Source organism: Eubalaena glacialis, chromosome 4 (genome assembly GCF_028564815.1).
Source record: "Eubalaena glacialis isolate mEubGla1 chromosome 4, mEubGla1.1.hap2.+ XY, whole genome shotgun sequence".
In the NCBI taxonomy this organism is placed as follows: domain Eukaryota; kingdom Metazoa; phylum Chordata; class Mammalia; order Artiodactyla; family Balaenidae; genus Eubalaena; species Eubalaena glacialis.
In genome coordinates this window covers 171597642-171613192 of record NC_083719.1, presented here as the reverse complement: position 1 = coordinate 171613192, position 15551 = coordinate 171597642, and the positions used below count along the sequence as shown (strand labels likewise).

Here is a 15551-nt window from a genome sequence, read left to right as displayed (position 1 = left end):
CACCTACTTTTGAAAAAGACACAGGTTAAATAACAAGGGAGAAGACAGCTACCACAGGAATGGGGATTCTGAGTGCCCCAGCTCACTGAGCACCAGGATATGTTCCTACTACAGCCTCCATTGACTTGGACACATGGAAAATGGGCCCACAGTCTACCTAGGGCCAGATATGTGCTGCTTGGACTGATCCCAGATGAGGAGGGGTCTTCAGGTCTCCAGCCACTCCAGGCAGACTGTGAAGAACAGATCCAGTGAGCTGGTGCAGCTGCACCTGTTCAAGCCCACCTCAGGACTTGAGCTGGTTTAGGGACCACCAGCCACCACCTCCTCCCAGAGGACGTCTGACATGCAAGAAGAAAAATAAAATTGCCAAGGTGTAGGTAAATTGAAACACTGTGTTTTTTAAAATGCCATGTCTAATTCTCAAGGCTAAAAGATAAATAGAATTGGAATATTGGACAATAGTAGGTAAATTGGAAGCTGGGACATCTGTGTGAAAGCAGGCTAAAGTGCTTGTATTATTTAGGAGGAGGGTGAAGATGCTGTTTAACTCTAGATTTTATTGAGTTAAATATGGTAAAATGTCATGGGCAAGCACTAAAAGGATAGAAATAAAGTATATAAATCTAAAAATCTGGACTGGAAAATCTCAAAGTCTAGAAAAGAAAAAATGATATTGAAAAGGTGAGACAGTACTTTGTTTCTGGTGAAGGTAGTCTAGGTTCTTTGGATCAGTTTCCCACCAAAAACATTGAAAAAGACAGTTTGGTTTTTTTTTAATTAATTAATTTATTTATTTATTTTTGGCTGTGTTGGGTCTGCGTTTCTGTGTGCGGGCTTTCTCCAGTTGCGGCGAGCGGGGGCCACTCTTCATGGCGGTGCGCGGGCCTCTCACCGTCGCGGCCTCTCCCGCTGCAGAGCACAGGCTCCAGACACGCAGGCTCAGTAGCTGTGGCTCACGGGCTTAGTTACTCCACGGCATGTGGGATCTTCCCAGACCAGGGCTCAAACCCATGTCCTCTGCATTGGCAGGCAGATTCTTAACCACTGCGCCACCAGGGAAGCCCAAAAAGACAGTTTTTTTAAATGCAGGTGGTGTGCCCTCCCTTCCCCTTAAAAGAGCATGGAAGCTGAAAAGACTGCAGTTTAAACAGGTAGGGCTGTTTTAAGATGGGATCTTGTCATCACAGGTGAACACCAAAGCAGCTTAGGCCGCAGACTTTGCTGATGATGCCGAGTTAGGCACCACTTCACCAGCCCCAGAGAGTGAGAGAGAAGGATGATAGGGCCAGGTTCACCCAAGGTGATGAATGTTATAGGTGACTTTTCTAAAGTTAAACTGGGTTCCCAAAGTACTACACCCTCAGGACAAGAAAAACCAAATCTAGACCCATCCCCCTCCCCACCCCCAGGGTACTTTAGAGACTGACCTCATTACTGAGCATAGCAATAGGATTGAAGAAAAAGAGAAAAGAGAACATCCTGACAAAGTGTGGTCCCTGACCAACCCTTACAACCCAGGTAAACACAACCTGAGGCCTGGCAGAAGCAAATAAAACTTCCTCAGAAGAGGACTCCTTCAATTTAGACCTCAGGTAACATAATTTTTCAGGGGAAATAGTCAGCAAGCAGTCAAAGATAATCAGGCATATAAGGAAAAAAGGCAGCATGACTGGCAACCAGCAGAAAAACAGACCCACATAGACGTCACATTAGAATTATTGGGTGCGTTTGTGAAAACGACTGCTTAAAATATTTAAAGATGTATTTGGCAACAGATTGTGAAACAGTAGGAATGAGAATTGGTGAGCTGAAAGATAGGTTTGAAGTAGTTATCCAGAATGCAGAATGGAGATAGAGAAATACGGGAAAACACAGAAAGATGGGATGGTCTCACTAGGAAGTTTTAACATATATTTAACCACAGTCTTAGAAGGCAAAGACGGAATAAAAGGGACAAAGGTAATTGGGCTGAGGATATTCCAGAACTGATGAAAAATAACAGGTCTATAGATTTAAAAGCTCAAAGAATACAAATTAGGATAAATTTACAAAGTCATATCTATGTGCATCGTAGTGCAACTGCAGGAAATCAAAGAAAAAAATTAACAGCCAAAGATTTAAAAATTACCTTCAAAGGAACAGACTTCTCAACAGCAACAATGGAAGCCAAATGAGTGGAATGAAAATGTCAGTATAAAGGTAGAAAATAACTGTCAACCTAGAATTTTATACCCGATGAAGATATCTGTTATGAATGAGGACAAAATAATCACATTTTAAGACAATTTGTTTCATTCATTCCCTGCTGACCCTCACTAAAGGAAATTTTAAAGAATGCACTTTAATATAGAAGGAAACTGATCCCAGGTGGGGTTTTGAGATGCAAAAAGAAATGAAGAGCAAAACAGGTGAGCAAATGTGACATTTTATACCAAACAATAAAAATGTAGAGTTGTTAAGATAGGCTTAAAATACCAGACAAGACTGATAAGTCAAGAGAGAGTAAAAAGGATTGAGGTATTAGGGTGAAGGTTTTGGTTACTCTCGTGAATATTGTAAAATCTAGAGGAATCATAAAAATACAACATATAATTCCAATACTAGTAGAAAATTTTAAGCAAAGAGGTAAATTTAAAAAGAGGGATGAGACCAAAAAAAGATGGTAAATCTTCCCCAAAAATACCAATATTTACATTTAATTTAATTTCACTAAATGACAAAGATTGTCAGTGTCTGTTTGGGCTGCTATAACAAAGTACCACAGACTGCATGGCTTTTAAACCACAAAAATGTAATCCTCAAGTTTTGGAGGCTGGAAGTCCAGAGTGATTGGAGATCAGCATTGTTGGGTGAAGGCTTTCTTCAGGGTTGCAGACTTCTTGTTGCATCCTCCCATGGCAGAAGGGGCTGGGGAGTCATGTGGGGTCTCTTTTATAAGAACACTAGTCCCATTCATGAGGGCCCCACCCTGATGACCTAATCACCCCCCAGAGGCCCCCCACCTCCTAACACCATTACACTGTGTATTAGGATTCCAACTTGTGAATTTTGGGGAAACACAAACATATAGACCGTAGCACATAGGGTGAAAGTACAAAACCCCACTATGTTGCTGCTTACAAAAGACTCAAATATACGGACACAAAGTCTGAAAGTAAAAGAATGGAAAGAAGTTATATGAAGCCAATAGAAAACTGGTGTAGCTCTACTAATATTAGATGGAACAGAGACTTCAAGGCACAAACCATTCCTAGAGATAAAGGGAGGTGTTACATTAAGACAAAAGTTTCAGGGAAGAAAAAACACTGGGAAGATAGAACCGTTATAAGTTAGTATCTACCTAATAAATATGCAGAACTCAAAGGAGAAATATAAAATCCACAATCATGATGAGAGGTTTTTTTTCACCTCTCTTTAGTTAATAGGACAAGCAGACTAAAAATTGGTAAAGACACAGATTTAAACAATAAGATTAACAAGCATTCTAACGCATATGCATGGAACATTGCACCAGTGGATCAAGGATGCATATTTTTTGTCAAGAACACATGAAACGTTTTCAAAAATTGATCTACACAATGGCATGTGTCAATTATATTCCAATAAAGCTGGGGGGGAGTGGGGTTGACATATATGCTGGACCATAAAGTAAATCTCAACAAAATTTAAATAATTGAAATTAAATTAGAAAGTAATAATAAAAAATACCTAGAACATGTCTATTCAGAAATTTACAAATACACTTTAAAATCATGGTTCAAAGAAGAAAGTATTTTCAACTGAATGACAATGAAAATACTACATGTCAAAACCAGAGGGATATTGCTTAGGCAGTGCTTAGAGAGAAATTTACAGCCTAGAAAGATATTTCAGAAAATCAGAAAACCTGTAATCACCAAAGCGACATCTCAAAAAGTAGAACAATCAAAATAAATCCTAACAAAAGTTAAAATAAGGAAGTAATAAAGAGCAGAAAAAACCAAAATAGAAAAATATAGAGAACAGAGCCAAATGTCTGTTTCAAATCTGGTGAGACTGATCAAGAAAAAAAGAGAAAGTGTGAATAACCAAAGTCAGGAATAAAAAGGGGGAATGCAGAGAACTGTAAATTTTTCTTCTCTGAACATACACTGACCTCCTTGCTCTCTGCTATTCTGAGAGAATAGCTCACTCCTAAATTCCTGAGTCAACCATTCCAGGAACAGGATGTAACAGGCACAATGAGCCAAATCAGGAAGAAAAACTAATTTCTGTAAGATTGCAATACCGACCTGACCAAAACCCACCAAAATCGCAGTGTTCAGTGCTGCTTTTGTTTCTTTCCCCTATAAAACCGCTTTCATTCCTCAAGTTTGATGAGACATTCCCTTTAAAACTCCCTGTTGCAACAGTTTGAATAAATTCCCTTTTAGTTGAAGTCTCAGCGAATTTCTAAAGTTTTATGTTACAAATGCTACAGACATGAAAACAATAAGATGTTATGTCACAATTTTTTGCCAATAAATTAGAAATTTTATGTGAACTGAGAAAATTCCTAGGGAGGAGAAAAACTTAACCAAAACTTACTAAAGGTCTCACAGCTTATGGATGTGGGGAGTATGGGAAAGACTCTGAAATGAGTTCAGTTAGTATGGAATTCACAGGAGGAGCAAGCGGAGGGAGGAGCAATAAAACAGGAAGGGAAAACCTTAATAAACAGTGAGTTTAGAAAAGGCTTCCATAGGAGTGTGCTCTCTATTTCTAGCAAATTTGTCGGAAAGTGAAAGCCTGAAAAATAATTTCATCTTGGTTTATGTACAGAGACACTAAGGGTGAAATGGTACTGAATACCAATCATGCAATGCAAGGAACTTTTCCCTCATGAGATTCAAAACTGAGAAATGGTCACCTGAGGATCAGTTAGCTGAGGACAGACAGTGGGGACGTGAAGTCTGCATCAGGAACTTAAGGTTTCCCAGGGAATTCCCTGGGAGGTCTCTCCATGCCTCTTCCCCAGATTCAGCTGAGGGCCTTGGCTGGAGACATGCAGAAGGAAGTCAGAATACTTAACTCGATTCTTCTTTCCATTGAGTGTTCCCATTTAGACCTGGCAGTTCTTCTCAGGCTATGAATAGTATCAGTTATGCTCAGGAAGGAGTTGTGTGAATCCCATGTAGAGAGGTGACATAGTGTAGTAGCCAAGAGAACAGTCTTTCCGCCATGAAGCCTGGGTTCAAATAAGGACTCTTTCACTTATTCCCAGATGACTTTAGACAAGTAACTAAACCCTCTGTTTTTTTGCTTGTGTGTCCTCATCTACCTCTTGTTGGGATAATAATAGTAACAACCTCAGAGGTTGTAATGAAGGTTGGAAAAGTTAGTGTTATTAGAGCCCTTAGAAGTGTGCCTGGACTGAGAAGCATTTGTTGAAGGGTGTGGGAAGTAAGTCTGGCAGTGTGGTGGCCCCTGCCCAAGGACTCGAACATCTGGACACTCAGGCAATGGAATGTAGGCCCTTCCTCAAGCCAAGAAAATCCTCCAAGGACCACCCTACACAGTATTTGAGAAAAAAAATTTTCTTGCATAAGTTTACTCAGTGGTATCTTTCTTCTAAGCAAGCAATCCACTGTTTCTAAGCAAACATGCTTTGTCTTTTTTATTCTGGAAAGGGGTCAACAGGAGGAGCCTCCAGCTCTAGTCCAGTGATTAAGAGTATGGGTGGGTCAAGGGCTGCTTCACACTTTCCTTGCTGGCTAGGCAGCCTGCCCACTCATGTTGTGCACATTTTGCTCCCCACTTCCTCCCCACCTCTATGTTTTCTTGGCAATAGATGTGCTGGCGATTACTGAAGTAAGGGTTGGTGAGAGCCAGGCTTCCACCATCTTAACCATGGGGTAAGTGTTCCTTAAGTTCTCAAAGAATAAAAGGAGGCCCTGGGATGGGCAGGAGAAGTTCCTCTGGTCTTGGATGCAAACCTTAGAGCCAGTATTTCAGTGAATGCAATAATTATGTCTATAATTTCCCCATCTGTAAAATGAGGGAAAAGACCCAACTCACAAGGTTGCTTTGAGGATTAATGAAAAAGCACTTGGTATTTTTGTAAAACTTCATACGAACATTATTGTCAAGTTGACTAATGATCTATCCCATTGTTTTAAAGTTAAAGGAAGGTAATAATGAAGATGAGAGCAAAAATCAATGAAACAGAAAGCAACACAACAGAGAGGATCAAAAGTCAAGGTTGGTACTTTAAAAAGAGAATTAAAATTCATAGACCTCTGGTGTGATAAGAAAGAACAGAAAGCACAGATAATTACAACAGATCCCATAGGTTATTTAGAAGTATATTTTTAATTTCTAAACATATAGGGACTTCTTAGTTATATTTTTTGTTATAACATTGTGGTCAGAAATCATACTCTATATGATTGCTGTCCATTGAAGTTTGTTGAGATTTGTTTATGGCCCAGTGTGTATTTGACCTTAGTGAAGGTTCCACGGGCACTGGAAAAGAACATGTGTTCTGCAAATGCTGGGTGCAGTCACCTAGATAAAGACATTAGATCAATTTTGTAATGTATTGTTCAGATCTTCTCTGCTCCATATGAATTTTTATCTGCTTGTTCTATTGATTAATGAGATAATTGTTGAGTTATCCATTTCTATTTATAGTTCTGTGAATTTTGCTTTATATATTTGAAGTCATGTTATTAGGTGCATGCAAATACAGAATTTTTATATCTTCCTGGTGTATTGAAACGTTAAGAAGTAAAACTTTGTCTGTAGTAATGCCTTTGGCTTATTTAGGCTATTTTTTTTCTGGTATTAATAACATCAGCTTCTTTTTGATTATTGTTACCTGGCATAGCTCTTTCCATCCTTTCACTTTCAACCTTTCTGTGTCCTTATTTTAAATGTGCCTCTTGGAAATAGCATATAGTTGTTGTTGTTTTAAGTTTGATAACTTTTTTTAACAAGAGCATTAGGTCTTTAATATACAACTTCTGTTATGTTTTGGTTTCAATCTTACTCACTGATTTTATTTATCCCACATAATCTTAAGTCCTGTTATCTCTTTTCTTGCTTTCTTTCAGGTTGGATTAGAATTATTCTATTAGAATTCTATCACAATTATTCTATTATTCTATTTTTCCCTCTGTTGATTTGGAAGTTGTACACTTTTTCTGTTCTTTTAATGGACAAGGAATTAAAAGATCCATTCTTGACTTATCAAAGCCTAGTGATAATTGATACTCTTATCTTCATCCTAGACAATGCAAGGATCTTAGAATACTTTAACTATTTATCTCATCTTATATGCTATTGTTTTTGTGAATTTTAATTATGTATGTATAAATGTATAGATATGTATTAAAATACATTATTATTATTTTCTACACCAAATATTTATTTAGATTTATCCATATATTTACTGTTATAATTACTTTCCATTGCTCTTCATTCTTCTCTCCCTCCCTAACCTTCCTTTTGCGGTCATTTTCCTTGTGTCCGAAAAACATTCTTTAGAACGTTCTGTCCTGTTAGAGGTAGAACCTTCCAACTTTTGTTTGCCTAAAAACAGCTTATTCCACTTTTGTTCTTTTTTTTTTTTTTGGAATTGAATAATGCCATTTATTTTATTTTTTTATTAATTAATTTGGCTGTGTTGGGTCTTAGTTGCAGCATGCAGGATCTTTCATTGTGGCGCACAGGCTTCTCTCTAGTTGTGGCACGTGGGCTCCAGAGCATGCGAGCTCAGCAGTTGTGGCACGTGGGCTTAGTTGCCCTGCATCATGTGGGATCTTAGTTCCCCAACCAGGATCGAACCCACGTCCCCTGCATTGGAAGGCGGATTCTTAACCACTGGACCACCAGGGAAGTCCCCCACCTTTGTTCTTAACAGATATTTTTTCTGGGAATAGAATTCTAGGTTGAGCATCACATTCTTTTGTCACATTGGAGGCATCAAGCCACCAATTTCTGACTTCTGCTCTAGCTGGTGAGCAGTCAGCTGTTCATCTGCCTGTTTAATATGTTCTTTTGTTAATGGCTTCTTTAAGATTTTTTCTCTGTCTTTAGTTTATTCCAGTTTTACTATGATACGTTTAGGTATGGATTACCTTTTTAGTAAGTAATCCTCTTTGGGATTCTTAGGGCTGTTAAATTTGTAGATATGTATCTTTCTTCAGTTTTGGTAAATTTTCAGCCATTGTGTGCTTGAATATTAGTTCTATACCATTATCTTTCTCTTTCCTTCTGGGACTCCAAATAAAGGTATGTTAGACCTTCTCACTGTATCTCTTATGCCTCTTAATCTCTCATTTCCATCCCTTTGTCCCCTCACTCCCTACCCAGGCTTCATTCTGGATATAACTTATCTTCCAGTTCACTGTGTAATCTGCTATTAAATATATACTCTATTTTTCAGTTGTGGACTTTCCATCTGCCTCCTTTCTTATAATTTGCCAAATTCTCAAATTTGTCTTTTATTTCCTTGAGCATTGTTATTTTAAAAGCTGTATCTGTATCAGCTTTCTCTCATCCCTGAGTATGTCACCAATCCCTTGCATTAGATTCCCTCCATCCAAATACTTATAGTGGTTTATATGTTCCTGGTTGGAACCTGACTGTCACACTGCTATCTGCCAAGCTCTCAACCCTGCGCCTTATAACTTTCTACAGAATTCTTTCACAACCTTTCCTTAGACTTTTAAAATCTTTTAGGAAAAGGGAACTTGGTTCAAGACCTTTAGAAGTTGTGGTCTAAAGCCAAGTAACTCACTGCATATTTTATACCATAATTTATTTAACCAGTCACCTAATGATAAACACTTAAGTTGTTTCCAGTTTTTTTCTAGTATAAACAGTGCTGCAATAAAATATATTTCCTTACCCTCAGCAGAATTGCTAAGGAAAATTTGCTTTTAAATTTTTGATAGATATTGTAAAATTGCCTTCCAAAAATATTACAACAAGTTATAATTCCAACCATGGTGTGTGAAACTTTCTGTTTCCCATACCTTCACCAACACTAGGTGTTACACATGTTTTTCACCTTTGCCAGGCTGATATTTGACAAATGGTATCATGCTGGGTTTTTTTTTTTTTTTCAAAATTAAAAAGAAATCTTGAAATAGTCTCAAAGAAAAATGGAAATTATAGTTTAAAACTGTTTTTTTCCCTGAATCAGTTAAGAATTTAGTTCCTAACAAGGCACCTCATTACATCTGAATACTTTTAGTGTATATTTCCTACAAGCAAGGACCTCCTACATCACCACCACATAACCATCAAAATCAGGAAATTAACACGGATTCATTACTATGAATGCTCTGACTCCATCCAGATTTCTTTAATTGTTCCAATAATGTCCTTTGGAATAAAAAGATCCAGTTTAGAATTGTGCATTGCTAATTCATTTTTGCTTCTTTTTAGTTTCTTTCAATCTAGAATAGAGCCTTAGTTCTATTCTCAAACTTGAGCAAGTGTCAGAATCATATGGAGGGCTTGTTAAACACAGACTGCTGGGCCCCAGAGTTTCTGATTCAGTAGGTCTGGGTTGGCTGAGAATTTGCATTTCTGTAAGTTCTTAGGAGAGGCAGATTCTGTTGGTCTGGGGACCACATTTTGAGAACTGCTGTTCTAGAACCTCTCCACATTAAAGTCCTCCAGCCCTGACTGGTTCCCAAGAGTTCACGAGGCAGTCAATAGGCTTGTGCATAAGGTGGAAAGTCAACACATAGTCTTGTCTTCTTAAAATTTAAAATAATGCTTCATACCATTAATAGGTACTTCTTTAAAAAAGGAATTACCAAATTTGGTTGTATTAGTTTCCACTTGCTGCTGTAACAAATCTCCAAAATTTGGTGGCTTAAAACAATATAAATGTATTATCTTAGAGTTCTGGAAATCAGAAATCTGAAATGGGTCTGAAATCTGAAATTGTGCTAAAATCAAGGTATCAGCAGGAGTTGCATTCTTTTTGGAAGCTTTAGAGGAGAATCCATTCCTTGTCTTTTTTAGCTTCTACAGGCTGCCTGAGTTCCTTAGCTCATGGCCCCCTTCCATCTTCAAAGCAGACAATGGCCAGACAAGTCTTTCTCATGCTGCATCACTCTGATACTGACTAACTCTCCTGCCTCCCTCTTTCACTTATAAGGACCCTTGTGATTACACTGGACCCAGGGGGATAATGCAGAATAACTACCTCATTTCAAGGTCCTAAACATCTGCAAAGTCCCTTTGCCATGTAAGGTAACATATTCACAGGTTCTAGGGATTAGGATATGGACATCTTTGGGGTCCATTTTTCTGCCTACCGCAGTGGTGAAAACCACTAGCTGTGTATCAAACTCTGTTCTCTCCTGTGGGCACACAGCTAGACTAACATCTTCCAGCCCTTTTTATAGTTGGTTGAGGACACATGACTAAGATCCCTCCAAAGGAATGTGAACAGAAATGTGTGTTCCTTCCATGCCAGGTCCGTGAGAACCTCCTTTGCATGCTCTGCATGTTCTTCCCATTTTCTCTAGACCTTAGAGGATGGTGGAGCCTGTGTGCCTAAATGATCACCAAGAGGGGAACTACCCACTGACCTGAATACCCATCCTGGACTGCTAAGGGTGCAAGAATTAAATTTCTATAGCATAGAGACTACACTGTAGAGCCATTGTATTTTGAGTCTACTTGTTATAGAATTTAGTCAGTCCTAACTAATACACTAACAAATGAGAATATTTCTTTTTTTTGAATTTTATTTTATTATTTTTTATACAGCTGGTTCTTATTAGTTATCTATATTATACATATTAGTGTATATATGTCAATCCCAATCTCCCAGTTCATCCCACCACCAGAGAATATTTCTTGATTCTCAATGCCCATTTTTCATAAGACCTAACCTCCTATTTCCCTAAGAAGACTGAGGTCATCTGAAATAGGCAACCACAATTTTTCACCTCTCCCCTTCAAACATTTATCGTGCAACAGGTACAGGGCAGGTACACTACTAAGACCTGTGATGCCTGCTTTTTTTTGTCTCTTTGAGCATACTTTACTTTCTTTCTTGTTGCCTTTTCTAAACCAGGTCCCCTTCCTTCAACTTTACTCCCCTCCCCACCTTCTCAACTTTCTCCTCTCCACTGGCTCTCTGGCTTCCACTTTCAAACATGCTGGCTTTGACCCCAGTGTTAAGTCAGCCTTCCTTTACTCTTTTGTACCCTGAAATACTTCTCTTTTCATGTGCTTCCTTGCACTGTCAGACTTCAGGGAAGAGTGGATGACAGCTGGGACCTCACTTTTCTCCTGCTCTACACCTCTTTTCCACCATTCAATCAGGTTTCCACATCTGCTTATCTAACTGAAATTTCCTGAGCCCCTCCTTGGTGCTAGGGATGAGGAAAGAGTGAGAGGGTTGCTACCCTTATGCTGTTTCATTCCAGTATGTAGAACCATTAGATGGTCATGACAATGACAGGGAGACGGGTAAGCAATGGTGGTAGAAATGATAGAAATCCAGAGGTAGGAGGGAGTGGAGACTGACCTGGTTTGGAGGCTCAGGGAAAGACAAAATGAAGAGGCAGTGTTCAAGCTGACAGCTGAGGGCTGATGGCTGAGGTTGAGTAGGTGTTAGCCAAGCAAAGGAGGAGGGAGAAATTTACAGGTAGATGGACACACAGCTAGAGAAAGGCTGACTTTGGAAGGCACCAGCAAGCACACATGGTAATTGGGGTCAAGGACGAGTGTGAAAGAGAGAAGGAGAGTGCTCTGGGGATGGGGTAGGGGGTGGGGGCTAGGAGTTGGTGGTGGGGTAAGGAGAAGAGTTGTTAGGGAGCAAGATGAGGTGTGGGGGGTCTGGGGGGCGCTCCTGAAGTCATAGCTCAGACCCCAATCCCTGCCCCTGCACTTTCAGAGCCTCCAGAAGTGCAATCCAGACCACCTGCTCCCTGCTCCACAGCTCTAGGAAGCATGGGACTCAGATTTTGACTAAAGGCCCATTCTAGCTTATCAAACCATGAGAGAAACCAAGAAGGAGGATGAGAACTGCGGGTCCTTTTCTCCTAGCTTGTTTTCCAATGATTTTTCCCCTGGCCGCCCTGTCTCCTGCAGAGGAGAAGGCCTGCATGTGCGGGGCTGCTAGCCAGGAAGCCCTGGATCTGATTCGCTCTCCTGAGGTCCTAAGCGCCAAGCTATCCTGGGGCCGCCCCACAAGGATCCCAGATACGGGAGTGAGGAGGACTGTGAACACTGCAGAAGAGCTCTTGGCGCATAACGACCCCACCCGTATCCTGCATTGCGAGACAAACAAACACCAGCATAGTTTTTAACAGCTCAAGGCCATGTCCCTGAGGATGACTACTCCAGCCCTCTGAAGTCCCTGCCTGGGAAAACTCAAAAGAATGTTCTGTTTGTTCCAGCCAACACTTGAAGATAGGGTCCCTGTCTCCCAGTCTCTGTAGGAGGGTAGGAGCCTAGCTTCCGTAACCGTCAGCTAGCAAATCCCAGTGGCTTAATCACGCTTTTTGTTTGTTTCCATTTCCCTGACTCTGCTCCCACCCTTCCTCGTTTCCTCCTTCCTCCTCCCTCATTCTCCCTTTAGAATGCCCGGTTTTACACAAATTGAAGTAGAGTTTAGTTTACACTGGACCCTCTTCCCTATTGCAATAGTTATCGAATAAAATCTGTCCTTACTGCTTTGATTAGTATCTAGCTTTATCTTTGACAGCTGGAAAGTAGTATTTCACCCACCTCCCCCATCACCACCAATTAGGATGGTGATCGATGCTTTAAGTGAGATCTTAAATGAAGGTAGTTTAGACAAGATGAAGATCTGAAACAGCAGCTCAGGGCTGCTATGGTGGCTCTGCAATCTTCAGGGACTCAGGCTCCCATTATCTTGTTACTCAGCCTTCTCTTGTGCTGCTTCCTTCCTGTGGGCCAAGGAGGCTACCCCAGATCCAGCCATCTGATCTGCATTCCAGTCAGCAGGAGCTTCTTGGAGGAGCAGGATGTGACAGACACACTTGGCTCAAGGGGAGATCAGCATTTGCCTTGAGGGGCGTCCTGGAAATGGGGTGGGGGCAGCCATGAGACCTGACAAATACCATTCTCATGTCAGAAGAAGAGCCAGATATGGGGATAACTAGCCCCCCCTCCCATCCCACCTCACCTAGTACCTCTGAGGACAGTGAGTGAAGGGGGACTTTGGTGGTAATTACTGGGGGAGAGTGAAGATGTAGCACATCCACTGTGAAGACATTTCATGAGGAAACCCAGTAACTGCCCTTGAAGCAAAATGGAATTTTTCAATCTTGGTATTCTTATTTTCTCCTGAGGTTGAGAACTGTTAGGTATGAGTGGGGAAGAGAGATTGGGTGGGGGGAGGGTGGGAAAGCAGATGAACTTCTTATGTGAGGAGGTGGAGCCTGGCTTTGGACAGTACCACCACTCACCTCAGATTCCCCTGACTGAGTCAGAATGGCCATGGCCAGGGGTTCAGGCATAGTTCCAAGTTGTAACAAGTGCTTTCGGCTGAGTCACCTCACTGATTTGAGCGTCTCTCTTCTTTTTAAGCAGAAAAACTGATTTCTCAGATAGAAATTTAGATAGAAACCTCAAATAGGTGATAGGGGAGCTTCTCAGGTAGAGAATAGAAAACTGGCGTGTTGCCCACTGGGTCAGATTCTTATGAAGGATTTGAATAACCTCCAAAGAATTAGGTATGGCAGAGACTCCTAGCTACTCAGAGGCACCCAGTCTTGCCTTCTTCCACGTAGTAATCAGATCCCTCCCCGCAGTTTTTGGCAGGGCATGTGCCCAGCTTCCCTTCAAGCTTTTGGACAAAGGGATGTGAGCAGAATTGAAGGACAACTTTCAGGTAATGTCCTTAAAAAAAAAAGCTTTTTAGCCCTCTGCTTCTTCTGCCCCTTCCACCTGGCTGGGAAAGGGGACAACTGAAGTGGCACTGGAGTGACATCTTGGATCCACAGGTGGATGCCATGTATTGATGATGGCAATGCCAACATTCCTGCCTCAGTACCCAATGACCTTGTGGAGCAGTTCAGCTAGTGCTCTGTACCGTCTACCTGCCCATCTCTGTACTGTTACCTAAAAGAGAAATGGAGGCCTGTCTTGTTAAAGCCAATGTGTTTGGGGTCTTTTTGTAGAAGTGGCTTAGCCAGTTGCCTAACTGGAAAACCAAGTCTATAAGGAGCACTGTTTGATACCCTCTACATTACTTACTCCAAGCCTTCAGCAACACTCAACTTATGAAAGACCATGTTGCTTATTATGTCACATGTCCCCATGTGGCTTTGGCCCACTTTTAAAGCTTCCTCAGTTCCACCCCAATGGAGAAATCTGTAGCCTGGCTGGATGAGAGTATCAGAAAAGTTGGTTTGCCCAATCAGTCAGATGCTAATTTATAAACTGACACAGGAACACAAAGCAAATTAGTAGAAAATATGATTTCTGTTCCTTTTTCTCCTTGCATCATTTCCTGCCAACTCCCACCTTTTCTTTATTCTTATCACTCCTCCTCACTTCTCTTTCCCCTTGGTTTTTCTCTAGAGTGCCTAAATAAGTTGTTCAAACGTGTGCCATTCCATGGGTCATCAATGATGGCTCATGGAAAAATAGGAAGGCAAAGCATCCAGGACACAGCTGACTGCTGGCAACTCAAGCACCAGGAGATGGTGAAACCACATGAGAACTATACACTGTAGCAGGGAATTTTCTTCTTGTTGATACACTGCTCAGTTTCAGAAGGAAAACAAAAAGGGTGGAGAGTCACCTGCAAATAAAAAGCATCAGTAAAAATACTGATACGTAGAGTGTTCAATGAACCTTCTTTTCAAATTGAAAACTTAATAGTTGTCACCATTTGTCAGGTGTAAGTCTAGGTGTCTCACATATATGATCTCTTAATTTTTACAGATCCACTCAAGGTAACCATTCTTATTCCCATTTTACAAATTAGAAAACTTGAGTTCAGATGAGTAAGATTTGGGATTTGAACCCACCTTTGACTTTTCCCCCCCATATCACTCTGCCTCCCACTTTAGACAAGAAATATAAAGTGTTAAAAACTAGCCTTGGAAGATGTAATGTTTAATTTCATGTGTCAGCTTGGCTGGGCCATGGTGCCTAGATATTTGGTTAAACATTATTTTGGATGTTTCTGTCAGAGTCTTTTTGGATGAGATTTACAAATTGATTGACTTTAATATGGGTGGGCCTTGTCCAATCAGCTGAAGGCCTGTATGGAACAGAAAGACTGACCTCCCCTGAGCTAGAAGGAATTGTGCCAGCTGTGAGCCTTTGGACTTGAACTGCAACATCAACTCTTCCCTGCAGCTCTCCAGCCTGCTGGCCCACCGTGCAGATTTTGGACTTGCCAACCTCCATAATTGCATGAGTCATTTCCTTAAAATCAATCACTCTCTTCTCCTTTTCTTCCTCCTCCCTCCTCCCCCTCCTCCTCCTCCCCCTTTTCCCCTTCTTCTTCTTCTTCCTCTTCTTATTCTTCTCCTCCTCCTCCCCTCCCCCTCCTCCTCATTCTCCTTCTTCTT

The 15551-nt window shown here is 40.8% G+C and overlaps 1 protein-coding gene across 3 annotated transcripts in view; it reads left to right on the top strand.

Annotated features, from left to right (window-relative positions):
* MGAT1 (alpha-1,3-mannosyl-glycoprotein 2-beta-N-acetylglucosaminyltransferase) overlaps positions 1-15551 on the top strand; it is a 75248-nt gene that overhangs the window by 15479 nt on the left and 44218 nt on the right. The window contains exon 2 of one of the 3 annotated variants that reach the window (XM_061190153.1): positions 6143-6222. The exons of the other annotated variants lie outside the window; for them this stretch is intronic. The gene's annotated coding sequence lies outside the window, so the exon portion shown is untranslated. The remainder of the gene's footprint in view (positions 1-6142; positions 6223-15551) is intronic. 3 annotated transcript variants of the gene reach the window in all.